This window comes from Rattus rattus, chromosome 11, assembly GCF_011064425.1.
Source record: "Rattus rattus isolate New Zealand chromosome 11, Rrattus_CSIRO_v1, whole genome shotgun sequence".
NCBI lineage: Eukaryota > Metazoa > Chordata > Mammalia > Rodentia > Muridae > Rattus > Rattus rattus.
The window spans coordinates 16,369,320-16,382,437 of NC_046164.1; the positions used below are offsets into that span (position 1 = coordinate 16,369,320).

At 43.3% G+C, this 13,118-nt stretch overlaps 1 protein-coding gene across 11 annotated transcripts in view; it reads right to left on the reverse strand.

The window, feature by feature from the left end:
- Positions 1-13,118, reverse strand: part of Znf644 (zinc finger protein 644) — a 78,220-nt gene that overhangs the window by 34,626 nt on the left and 30,476 nt on the right. Inside the window, exon 2 of one of the 11 annotated variants that reach the window (XM_032917042.1) lies at positions 1,319-1,386. The exons of the other annotated variants lie outside the window; for them this stretch is intronic. The gene's annotated coding sequence lies outside the window, so the exon portion shown is untranslated. The remainder of the gene's footprint in view (positions 1-1,318; positions 1,387-13,118) is intronic. 11 annotated transcript variants of the gene reach the window in all.

Below are 13,118 nucleotides of genomic sequence, written 5' to 3' on the forward strand. Positions count from 1 at the left end.
TGGTTTTCAATTGGTAATACAAGTTAAAAATCAAACACTTGAGGTACAGAATTGTTAACTCTTTGGATAGATGATAGTTGCCAAATTGCCAAATATGATGGACTGGGTGTTACAAGTGTCTATCATACCTTAGAATTTATAACTTGTCATAACTGTGTTCAATATGTTCAATATATATCTAAGAGAAAAGAGCCCTTTTAATTGGACAAAAGGGGGAAATGTAGCTGCTTGTATTACAAATGCTAATTATGCTCTCCCCAAAACCGTACTTGCAAGTAGCTTCTGGGAACCTGCTCCCAGTTGGTTCTGACTGATAAATAAAAATACTAACAGCCAATAGCTAGGAAGTACAGACAGGTGGGAGGGTAGGATTCCCAGACTTGGGACCCAGGGCAGGAGAGAGATCTGACATTCCAGGAGAGCATGGGAAAGGAGAGACGCCAGGCCTGAGAAGAGTGGAGGACAGAGAGGCACAGTCACCATGTGAAGGAGCTGGGAGCACACCACCCAAAGGGCCCCCCAACTGGGTCCAAGGCAGCCAAGATACAACCAGAGCTAGTGAATAACTCAGGATTAACCACACGGAGGTTTAGGCAATGGCTCAGCTATTGAGCTGTGAAGGCGTATTAAAACATAAAGGCTGTGTGTGTGTCTCATTTGAGAGCATAGAGCACTAGGCCGGAAGCGAACCTGCTGCCGAGATCCATTATTTAGTTATTACTACAACTACCTTTCATGTGTGTTTAATGAAGAGCAGGAAATCTGAGCCCACCAGTCCTCTCTTCTGAGAAGTTTCCATGCTGAGATGACAGGAGTGTCCCACCAAGCTCAGCCCTGACTCCTCCATGCTGAGAAGACAGGAGTGTCCCACCAAGCTCAGCCCTGACTCCCCCATGCTGAGAAGACAGGAGTGTCTCACCAAGCTCAGCCCTTCTCCAATCATTCCCTGTTTGCTGAGCACAATGGACTTTTGTCCTTCATACTTTCCTCTCTCAGGGCACCATTCAAATCCTTAACACAGCTGAATCCATCTCTCAATGACATCTGTCTTCTTCCTGTCGTCACTGATCTGACTCGTGGGTCCCCCTCACATTCCCAGCGTCCCTGTCCCTTCGAGTCACAGGCCTTGTACATGCACACATGCACGTCACTTGGTCCAGAGTCCTCTCCTCTTCTCGCTCTCACTCACACAAGGCTGGTTACCACAGAAGCCTGTGAGCCACCGAGCTCCACTGCAACATGTTCATGCACATGGCTCTCTCACAGCCGGCTTTCAGACGCCTGACTGACGGCTGCTGAGTACTCTTTTCTAACTCACCTGTAAAATCCAAGAAAAAGCTTCTCCGTGGCTCAAGAGGACAGAAGTCATGGCCTCTGTTGTAGTCACTGCATTGTGAGCCATCAAACGATGTGGAACAGCATAAAGGGACACACAAAACAAAGTAAAGCTGACTGTAAACGAACAACAGCCCTATAACCTGACAGGAGTTAAAGTTTTTCTTTATTCACGTCAGCTGCTGTAGTCAAATATGCTGAATGTTTCTGACAAGTGTCTAGCTACCAGTGTGCTCAAAGATCATGTACGCCTGACATAGTTATGCAACTGACTTGAAACTATGAAAACATGTGGCGAAAGTGCATATCTCCTCTCAAGCATGGACTACGTATATACACGAACTCAGGACTTCACTCACAAGCTCCAATTCCTATGTATGAAATTAATTCGATATGGGATAAAAATTTCAAAAGCTATGTATGTAATATAATTTTCAGCAGTATAAAGACAAAAGATTGTATTGAGAGAAGAAACAATTTATTCCAAGCCCCCAACTAAAAATTCATTAACTATCTTAATTTCTCTTTAGGTGAAAATGTCCTCTAATGTATTCCAATTTCAGTGATGAGCCTCTCACTTTAATATAACTTATGAGAAATGACTACATGTAACAGAGGTTCTAATGCTAACCATTACTATCTCCTGAGAAATAGTTCAGAACTCTGTAGTACTCGTGTTCCATACACAGCCTGCTAAACGATGACTGTCTACTTTAAACTATGTGATTCTGACAAAAACGGTAAGTCTTTATCTTTTCTTCATGTCAGTATCATTGGAATTAAAAAAGCTCTGAGTGAATGCATCTGGTGAGTGATGCACCTCAGTGGCCAGAGGACGAGCCTGGCCCCAAGCCTGGCAGTTCCTCCATTCCCACAGGTGTACAACACGAAGCTGTCCTAGAGCTCTCCTCAGACAGACGGCTCTCCTCACTGTGAGGATGCCTCCCAGGTATCGGCAAGCAGATACATACTTTACTGAACATTAAAAAAAAGTCACAAATCTAAGTCACTGTGCTGCATTTTGTCATCTTATTCTAAGGGTATGGTTAAACACACATTCTTTACAAAATAAAAGTTATCTATCCTCTTTGGCAGACATTCTTTAGTAAGCAGTACCTGATAAGCCACCCTATCACTTCAGCACAGACAACCATTCAATTGTACAGGAGAACATTTCGAATGTATATATTCTTATAAATCAGTGCCCACCCCAAATCTAAATGTTGAAACCCTGACCAATACCTGAATGAGATAGCATCTAGAAAAGGCCTTGAACGTCTGATGTTGAAAAACACTGATAGGCAGGCCCTAATCCAAGCGGACGTATCTATCCCTTTAAGGGCAGACTACCACATGGAAAAGTGCAGCAGAACAGGCCCAAAATCAGAGACAGACAGCAACTATATGCAAGTCAAGGAGATGGAACAGGGAAAACACACCTGAAAATGCCATGACCTCAGATTGCATGTTTCTAGAACGTGGCAGAGCAGATTTCTATGACTAAGGGATCCCATGTGGGATGCTCTCTGGCAGCCCAGCCATACAAGCACACTAAAAAACTGTTTCCAACCAAACTTTATACGACCATTCAACTGGGACACAACACATTAGTGATTTCTACTCTCTGAAAATGCCAGCTGAAGTTACTGCTACCACACTAGCTGTTGGTACAGACGGAGTACCTGTACCTGCTAAACCACACGAAAGTGGTGATCCTTGCTTACACGCTCTCTCTACAAACTGAAGAGCAATGGGATAGACCCAAGCCTAGAAAAGGTGTCTATGTCAATTCTTTTAATTTGAAGAATAGCTTAACTTTTAAATATCTAGTCTAGAAACATGTGAATATCGACTTGACTTGTGCTATAGAAAGCTTAGACCTAGACCCCATACTAAAGGTCCTTTTTCTGTGCCTGAGACAATTCTAGGTCAGTATTAAAACTCCTAGCTGTGCTTCAGAAAATTAACTTCTGCAAAAGACTGTACAGTAATTTCCTGTCCTGAAATAATTTTCTATGCTCAGGCAGCCCACTCAAACTCTGGATCCTCAGGCTTCTACCTCCCAGTTCTGACATTCCAGTATAAACCATGGTCTACACTGCTGTAAAAAGACACCATGATCAAGGTAACTCTTTTTTTTTTTTTTCCCTTTTGTTTCCCCCCCGGAGCTGGGGATCTTGCGCTTGCAAGCACTCTACCACTGAGCTAAATCCCCAACCCAAAGGTAACTCTTATAAGGACAACATTAAGTTGGGGCTGGCTTACAGGTTCAGAGATTCAGTCCAGTATCAAGGCAGGAGCATGACAGCATCCAGGCAGACACAGTGCAGGAGGAACTGAGAGTTCTACATCTTATTACAAAGACAAACAGGAGAAGACTGGCTTCCAGGCAGCTAGGACAAGGGTCTTAAAGCCCATGCCCAAAATGAGACACTTCCAACAAGGCCACACCTATTTTGATAAGGCCGTACTTAATGGTGCCACTCTCTGGGCCAAGTGTATCCAACCCATCACAGCCACCATGCCCAGCTCCTGGCTACCCATTAGATAGCCAGGCTTGCCTACGTCAGCATTCTCAAGTATGTTTGTACTTAAACCTTTTTATAAGTACTGACACTCAGTCCTTCTCTAAAAAATTCCAATCTAAATCACTCTTTTGTTTTGTTTTTTTGAGACAAGGTCACTTTGTACAGCCTTGGCCGTTTTAGAACTAGGTCTGTAGACAAGGCTGGCTTCCAACTCACAAAGATCCACCTGCCTCTGCCTCAAATGCTGGGATTAAATGTGTGCACCACCTGGCCTAACACTGGCCTAAATCATTCTCAATACAGTGTGCATACACATGCAAGTGATTGTGTGTATCTATTCTAACAAGCAGCTATGCCACCTAAGATCTAGGTATTGTGTAACTGTGATGGGATGTGATTAATGTGAAGTACCTTATCACTTACATTCTGTTGTGAATATTTCCCAACAGTAAAACAAAATACAGTCTGTGGTATATCATGGCTCCATTACCAAAGTCATCTGTGAGCCTTCACTTACTCAAGTAGAAAGAAACCAAGAACCTGAAATGAAATACCAGCAAAGATAATTAGTAGAAAGAAACCAAGAACCTGAAATGAACTACCAGCAAAGATAATTAGTAGCAGACTAAAGGGGTTACATCTTGTCCAACTGGAATTTACTGTTGCAATTTAAGGATAGTTTAACATAAAAAACTAATGTACCATATCACATCAATTTAAAGAGTATATGGCAATATTCAACATCCTGTTTCGTGGTAAACACTCTAAATCAGAAATGAACCAATAAAGAGACCAGAGCTAACTCCATACTGAACAATGACGATGATGAGACCAGGGACACACAGGAAGGACAGGCAGGCTGAGACAACTACCAGGATACGCTCTTACACTCTGAACATATCCAAAACATCTCAGAATAAAGAATTCAGCAAAGCTCTAATACATAAAAATCAATGCACAAAGACAGGCGGTTTCTATTAGAAGCTAACAATGAACAAGCTAAAAAGAAAACCAAACAATTCCACTTCCTAGACGTATCCCAGAGAAACACTCAGAACAAACCCGACCAAGACTGACAGCTTGCAGACTGAAAACTACAGACAGTGCTGAGAGACGTTAATGATGCATGAGAACAGAGGTTCTAAGACCTAAGAAGTTGTATTACTTAGGGTTCTCTACAGAAACACAACTTAGACAGTGAGTATAAATGTGAATATATATGTCTGAAGATATATATGAATATATAGGAATACAATTTTTACACTGGCTTACAGACTGTGATCCAGCTAGTCCCACAATGGCTGTCTACCAGTACAAAGTCCAAGAATCAGGAGTTGTTCAGCTCACAAAACCAGATACCTCAGCTGATCTTCAGTATGTCAGAATCCCAAAGAAGTGGGCTCCAGTGCTAGGAAGGGAATGGACTTGCCAGACAGTGAGGGCAAGCGGGCATGAGAAGGACTTCCTCCTTCTGCCATGTCCTTATACAGGCTGCCAGCAGAAGGTGTGGCCCAGATTCAAGGTGGATCTTCCCATATCAAAAGTAGGGTCCTCCCACTTCAAGAAATCTGAACAAGAACAGTCCTCATGGGCTTACCCGGGCCTAGTTAATTCCACATGCAGTCAACTTGACAAATTAATAATAACCATCACAGAAGTCAACACTGTATAAAGAAACCTACAGATTCATTCCCATTCCCCATCAGAATCCCATTGACATTCATGTCAGAATATAAGAACTCATCCCGTAAGTCATATAAAAATCACGATGGACAGGGTCTGGAGAGAAGGCTCCATGATTGAGAGCACTGGCTGCACTCCAGAGGATCTGGGTTCAATTCTCAGCACCCACATGGCAGCTCACAACTGTAACTCCAGTTTCAGGGAATCTGAGACCTTCACAAAGACACACGCACACAACACACCAATGAACATAAAATAAAAATAAATTATAAAAAAAATCTCATTGGACAGCAGAAAACTGAAAAATGAAAATGAGTAAGATCAAACGGACAAAAGCTAAAATAGGTTGAGGATGCACATCAACTGGGCGAAGGGCCGAAGCCCTGGTCCCATCACAAATGCTGCATAAAGCAAGTACGGTGACAGCAGCTGAGAGGCTGAACACAAGGGCAAGGTAAACCTCAGCTATACAGCAAGTTCAAGACCACCGTAAGAAAAAAAAGACCACCGTAAGGCAGACCACAACTTAGAGTAAAATAAAGGGACAGCACCGTGACATGGGTTTGGCAGTAATTTCCTGGATATGATTCCAAAAGCAAGACAACTATGAGTGGAGACATCACATTCCATAAATGGCCAGCTTTTTCCCAAACAAAACAGTCAGCAGTAGGTGATCTTTGTGAAGTGAGAAAACATCTTCAAGTTATATATGTAACAAGAGTTTACACCCATAACACAAAGAACTTCCCCAACCTGGAAGCAGCACTCACCCCAATAACCTGGAATTTTTAATGAGCAAAGACTCTGAATAGTCAGTCCTCCAACACTGACTTACAAATGCCCGGGGCATCACTGTCATCAATAAGATCCAGCTTGGCAGCTCAACACACAGGATCTACACATAAGTCTCTTAAACCCAGGCATCTGAGGCCAACTACAAGACGCCTTCTCAAACAAAAGTGCAATGAGGCACCACCTCACTACCATTAGGATAGCAAAAATCAACAACAACAACAACACACAACACACACACACACACACACGGGCACACACGCACGGGCACACATGCACATACACAGGCATGCACACACACACACAAAGAACATAAAGCAAAGACACAGTCAAAGAAGCATCTGTCCAGTGCTGGAGGCAGCGTCAAGTGGTGCAGCTCCCGTAGGAGCTGGGGGCAGGTGAGACACTCAGAATGTGTATTATTCACAAGCTACAGACTGAGGGCAGTCGACATGTCCACTGGTGAAGAAGCTTGATCAAATGTGGGAAATACATACAACAACCTTAAAAAGGAGGTTGACAAAACATCACAATAGGGAAAGCCTTAAGCGTAAAGTGAAATAAGTCAGTTATAAAAAGGAAAATATTTAATAATTCTATTTAAATGATAATTAAAATCAGTAAAAAAAAAAAACTTGCCAATTTATGTGAGTGGAAACCAATACCATATCTGTGTTTTCCAAAATAACCTGGGGAGGTGCGTAAACCTGGGGAAGGTGTATAAACATGTAAATGGAATTAACAATTTTAATTGTGTACATTTTTGGTGGGGTTTTCTGTTTGTTTGTTTGTTTTTCTGAGACAGGGTCTTGTCATATAACCCTGGCTATCCTAAAACTCAAAATGCAGACCATGCTGTCCTTGAACTCAGAGATTCACCTGCCTCTGTCTCCCCATGTGCTGGAATTAAAGGTGAGTACCACCAAGCCCACAGTGATGGCTATTCCTGGTTGTCAACTTAACTACACCTGGAATGAGCTACACTCCAGAAAATGGAGGCCACACCTGTGGTCCAGATCTTGCAGCATAGCGGCCATGAAAGCTTAGGCCCAGGGTAAGGTAGTGCACAAGGTCAATCCCAGGAGGCAGAGGCAAGCAGATCTCTGAGTTCAAGGCCAGCCTGGGACAGAGCAAGTTCCAAATCTAGGCATGTTGGTCCCTCTTCCTTGCCTGCTTGCAATTACATGCTAGTACTTCTGCTGGAGCCTGCTTCTTCAGGATTCCAGCTTATACAGTTGTGGACTGAGCTGCTACTAGGTTCTTGGACTTCCCATTCACAGCTGCCCATTAGTTGGACTGTAGACTAAGTCATTCAAATAAATTCCCTTAATATATAGAGATATCCTATAAGTTCTGTGATTCTAGAGAATCCTGACTAATACACCCACCCCATTTTAAAAACTTTATTTCACATCTATTTTCCTGCTCTAAGAGTGGTATAACAATTTTAATCTTGTTAATTACAAAACAAGGAATAAATTAATATTTATAAAATATTAGTAACACTGTCTGGTACTGAATAAATGTTAAATAAGCCTGGATATCATAGTTTTGCAAAACCAGGCAAAAAAAAGTCTAAAAGTTCTCAAGTGTTTAAAAAAAAAAAACAAAAAACAAAAACCCAAACACAATCTTTTTTTTTTTCTTTCTCTCTTTTTCGGAGCTGGGGACCGAACCCAGGGCCTTGCGGTTGCTAGGCAAGCGCTCTACCGCTGAGCTGAATCCCCAGCCCCCACAATCATTTCTTTAAACACATATCTTGGGCATAGCAGCACAGTGCTGAGGGGTGGAGAGTGGGAAACAGCGGAGTCCGGGACGATGGCTGTGTCCCAGTCTTTGGTGTACCCAGTGCCACTGGCACAGCGCTGGAGTTGGGAATAGGGGTGGCAGCGGAACACCCTGCTTGATTCCAAGTGAGTGCTCAGAGCTAAGGGGAGCTGACAGCCTTCTATGAGGGATTTAGGAACAGTTCTTTAGGTTGCCACAAGTTCCAGGCCAGCCAGGGTTATAGAGTGAAATGCTATCTCAGAAACATAAAATAAAAATGAAAGTAAAAAAATGAAACTATCCAAGGGCTGAAAAGATGGCGTAGCAATTAAGAGCCCTGGCTGGCTCTCGCAGAGGACAAAGTACCCACAGGGTGACCCGCAGCCATGCATACCTGTAGTAAGAATCTGGTTCCTTTAAAAAACAGGCTCTGTTATATGAATATGTCTGTCTCAAACCTAGGTGTGGGGTGTGGGGCTGCTTCAGACTGTCCACAGCAGCTGACTGGGATTTGTCTCGTGCTCTGGAGGGGCTGAGGTTATGCCAGCTGCACATGGTTTATGTCTGGAATTCTGGGGACTCTAGAGAAGGTATGAAAAGGCCAGGGCCCTGAGAGGTGGTGCTGCTGCTCCTCTGCTTCTCATGGTTTTGCTGCTTTTGCTAAGTTCCTGTTTGCTGGTTGCAGATATCCTGACAAGGAAGATTGACTTGTCCTAGGAATTCAACGACCCTAATCGGCAAGCAGTAGTCTAAAGAGATGTATACCCCTTTCTTTCTCAGCCTAGTGTTGTGGGGCTGGAAGGGACTGGAGTAGAGAAGGGTAGTAGGTAATAACCAATAAAGTAGCCAAAAAGTACGGTTGCACATGAATCTTGATCCGGGATCCCATGCCCGCTTCTGACCTCTGTGGGCACTAGACATACATGTGGTATGCAAACCTAAGTATAGGGGAAATAGTCACAATATACATAAAATAAAATCATGTAAGAGTAAATCTAAGCTTACCACAGCCTTACATCTTAATCAGAGAATCCAAACTATCAACATTTGTGAAGCCAGAGGGAGGGTGCTACAGGAGGTATGGATATTCTGTACCTTTTCTTCTTGCCATGTACCCTGTAGTTACTGTTCTGTTGCTGTGAAGAGACCCACCATGAGCACAGCAACTCCTATAAAGAAAGGCACCTACCTAGCTAGGGCCGCTGAGCTTCAGAGGTGTATTAGTCCAGTACCACTGCAGCAGCAGGGGGACAGACACTGGGTCTCTCTTAGAGCTCAATGCCATCTGGCACTTGAGTTCACCTGGCTCAGGATGTTTCACGCTTAACTAAAACTTAGCTCTTCTTGTTTCAAGACCTCATCATCCCCATGGTTCCCATCCAGGAATGCAGGTCCACTGCCTAAGCTAGGAGCACAAAGCATCCTCATCGCCGCCTTAGCATCCCTAGCACCAACCCCACTTAAGTAGAGACCAAAGCTGATCTATTTTGCTGTCAAAATCTCTCGAATCCAACCACATGTTCAAAACTACCCTTTACTACTGTAAGGTCAGTCTAGAAATCTATCCTCTTACAAAAGTCCGTTCTGAATACAATCCAGCATCCCTGTGACCCGTTCTCTAGTTTTTCACTGGGTCTTTGCCAGAGATGTTTAAGGTATAAGAGCCTAGGATCAAAACCAGAATGACGGCGGCGGCGGCGGCAGCAACATCATCTCCTTAGATGTATTACATCACTTCCACATAAGCTTCTTCAACTGCTTCTTCTTATTCAGTTAATCTAAACCCTTTAAATGGTTTATATGACCCATAATAAAATGGCCCCAGCCTTATTCTCTACTCTATTCCCTGGCACTAAGCACTACCTACATACCTCATGATGAGTTCTATACTGAAAGTGATGTGGGCCTCTTGGTCCCACCAAATCTCCCTTTTCTTACCTCATTTCTTAGACTATCTCTTCTGCCACAGGTCCTCAAGTTTATCTACATAAATCATGAACAGTTATTCTACATTTCAAGTTGTCACTTCTGTGGGAGGCCCTGAAGTGTGTCCACTTAGTCTAAGCAGAATTCAGATTAATTCCAGAACTTCCCAGTTTAGGCCATGATGATCTTGCATTAGGTCAGCCTGGGATACACAGTGAAGTTTCTAGGCCAGCCTGGATTTTGGGGCAAGACCATCTCAAACAAACAAACAAACAAACATCTACAGTCAGTAAGGTGCTGTATTAAGCACCTGAATACAGATTAGAGTACGTAATAAAGCCCACTGCCTTTGGCTTTCAGGAACTCAAGACTGCAGCACATATCCAATCATCTTTTTCCCTAAGTCTAATTTTAATTTCAGAAGTTATTTTATAAAGATTTCATTTAGTTGGATATTCATGTTGCCAACTTTATTGGCATTTTATTTCCTGATGGTTTTGAGGTAAGTTCTTACTATGTAGCCGAGGGTGGTCTCAGACTTGCTGCCATCTTCCCACCTCAGCTGCCTGAGTGCTTGGGACTGAAAGCACAGCATGCTCTGCCACACCTGGCTTACTAACAGGTTCTTCTTAGATGTTGTGTTTACATTGTACGAAGCACAGGAGTTTTTGAATTGTTAATCTTTTCAAATTGTTTAAACAAGTCTGAGTTTGAACTCATCCAAAAATAATGTGGCAAATGTCTTCATATTGATAATTATTTCAGTTTCATAGCTAATATCATTGTTAGGAACCATGCTCCTCAAGCCTGCCTTCAGCAACTCAGTGCCAGCGGCCATGTCATCACCGGCTGCCGACTGTGACACAGGTTCACCGTACTCATCAGGTAAGTCTTTATAAAACCTCATCACACATATCCCTGTCTGTCTGTCTGTCTGTCTTGTCTGTCTTTCTGTCTCTGCCTCCCTCCCTCCCCTCTCTTGTCCCTGCTCAGAGGCACCTTTCACCACCCCCTGTTCCCCAGTAGGTCTCTTGTGTGAGGTCTGCTGCGTGCTGTGACCTTTGCTCTTACCCACCAAGTTACTTTCCAGTGCGGAACCCTAACTGTCTGAGGCTCAGAAGTAGTAATGACCAGCTTCAGGCCAGGTGGGTAACTGCAAAGCTAGAACCTAGGTCTTTTGACTTCTTCCTTACTGTTCTTTTGAGAAAACCAGTAAAGCTTCTAGCTAGTCTGAGGCCTCCCTACCACATAACTATTGATCTGTAAAATGTTTTTAAATATCAGTTGATTCATTTAATGGCATCTGAATTTGTTATTGTAGTTAAATTGTTTTTAGTCTATCCTTGATAACAGCTCTTAGAATTAATCAAGGAGTTAGAGATATGTAAATCAAACAGTGTAACAGACCTCACGCTTTACACCCAGAAGGAAACACAAGGTAACCAAGGTGATATACTCAACAGTGACAGCAGCCCCTTCTAGAGACAGCACAGCATGAGAAGGGTCCAGAGCCGACTCTGTGCTCAGCCTTTATTGCCAGAGCTGCAATGAAGAGGAGACGAAGTGGTCCCAGTGGGGAGGAACCTCTCCTGCTTTGGACCTGCTGCAAGGCAGTCTCGTTTCAGGCATAAAAACCCCAGGTGACTGACTGTGATATCCCACCCAACTAGCCAGGTTTCAACTACTAAGGAGAAAAAAACCTGTCAAAATACTTTACCCTTTTATACACATCATTCATTAATAAAGTATGTTTATGTATTTATATATATGTAATATGTTTATGATGATAAAATAAAAACACCCACAGTCCTAGATCATGGTGCTCTGGTCTTTATCATTCCCACCTCTAGGGACATGAAGGGACTCTCTTCACCTGACTCAAGTAAACAACCGTCCCTCTCTCTTTACTTTCATCAGTTACACAACCTTTTAGATTTTCAACTTAAAGAAATAACCAATAAAACAACCTGAAAATTTCTACTAGAAAATACTACTTCAATTTTTATAAAACATATTAATACCTTTGCATGGAAATTAGAGTCAAAATCAATGATATTCAAGTAGCTTAAAGTTTAAAAGTAAGACTATTTACTTCCACTGAGTCAAGACTGAAGACACATCCTCAGTCCCAGCTGCTCTGTGCTGCCCTCACTGGCTCTGTCCTATGGCCAGCAGCCACCCAGCCCCATTCCAGACACAATTCTGAAATCCTTGAGAAAGAACTGTCACTGCCATATGCTGAACAAACACACACTGGGTACATGCAGAAGCCCAAGGGCGACGTAAGACGGACCAGACATGGTTGGTGTCTGTCCTCAACAGAATCGCAGCCAAGTAAGAGGACCAGCGTGGTGCTGTGAGGAAGAGGCCTCCACATGCTCGTGTGTCTGAATGTGTGTGGTGCTGTGAGGAAGAGGCCTCCCAGGCTCGTGTGTCTGAATGTCTGGCCCACAGTTGGTGGACATTTGGGAAGGATTAGTTGTGGCCTTGTTGGAGAAGGGTGGGCTTTGGTTTTAAACAGCTCGCCCCATTCTCAGTTAGCTCTCACTCTGTCTCAATGTCTCCACATGTAAGCTCTCAGCCACTGCTCCCTCCCACAACATGCCTGCCTGCCTCCTGCCATGCTCCTACCATGATGGCTATAAACTCACCCCCTGGAACTGTGTGCCCCAAATTTAAGGCTTACTTTCATGTTGCCTTGATCATGGGGGCGCTTCACAGAACAGAAACAGTAACAGTAACTCAGACAACCACCTACTGCCTAAGGCAAGGCCTGGCTCCAGGTTTATGAGACAACACGGAAGAGAATGAATGACCACAGCAGAAGAAAAGCTCAAACTACAGGAAAGGACCCCTCAGTGCCTCTGGCCCAGGCATGTAGGCACAGCCAAGTAACCACAGGCCACGACACAGACAGCTTACATTTTCTTCTGCTATTGATGGGGTAAAACTGAAAGGAGTCTAGAAGGGATAAGAACTGCAACTGAGAACAAAGGTTTACAGAACACACAAGATAAATAAAACAAAAATATCAAAATAAAACTTAAAAGGCACGAACTATATAATTCTATGTACATGAAGTTCAAA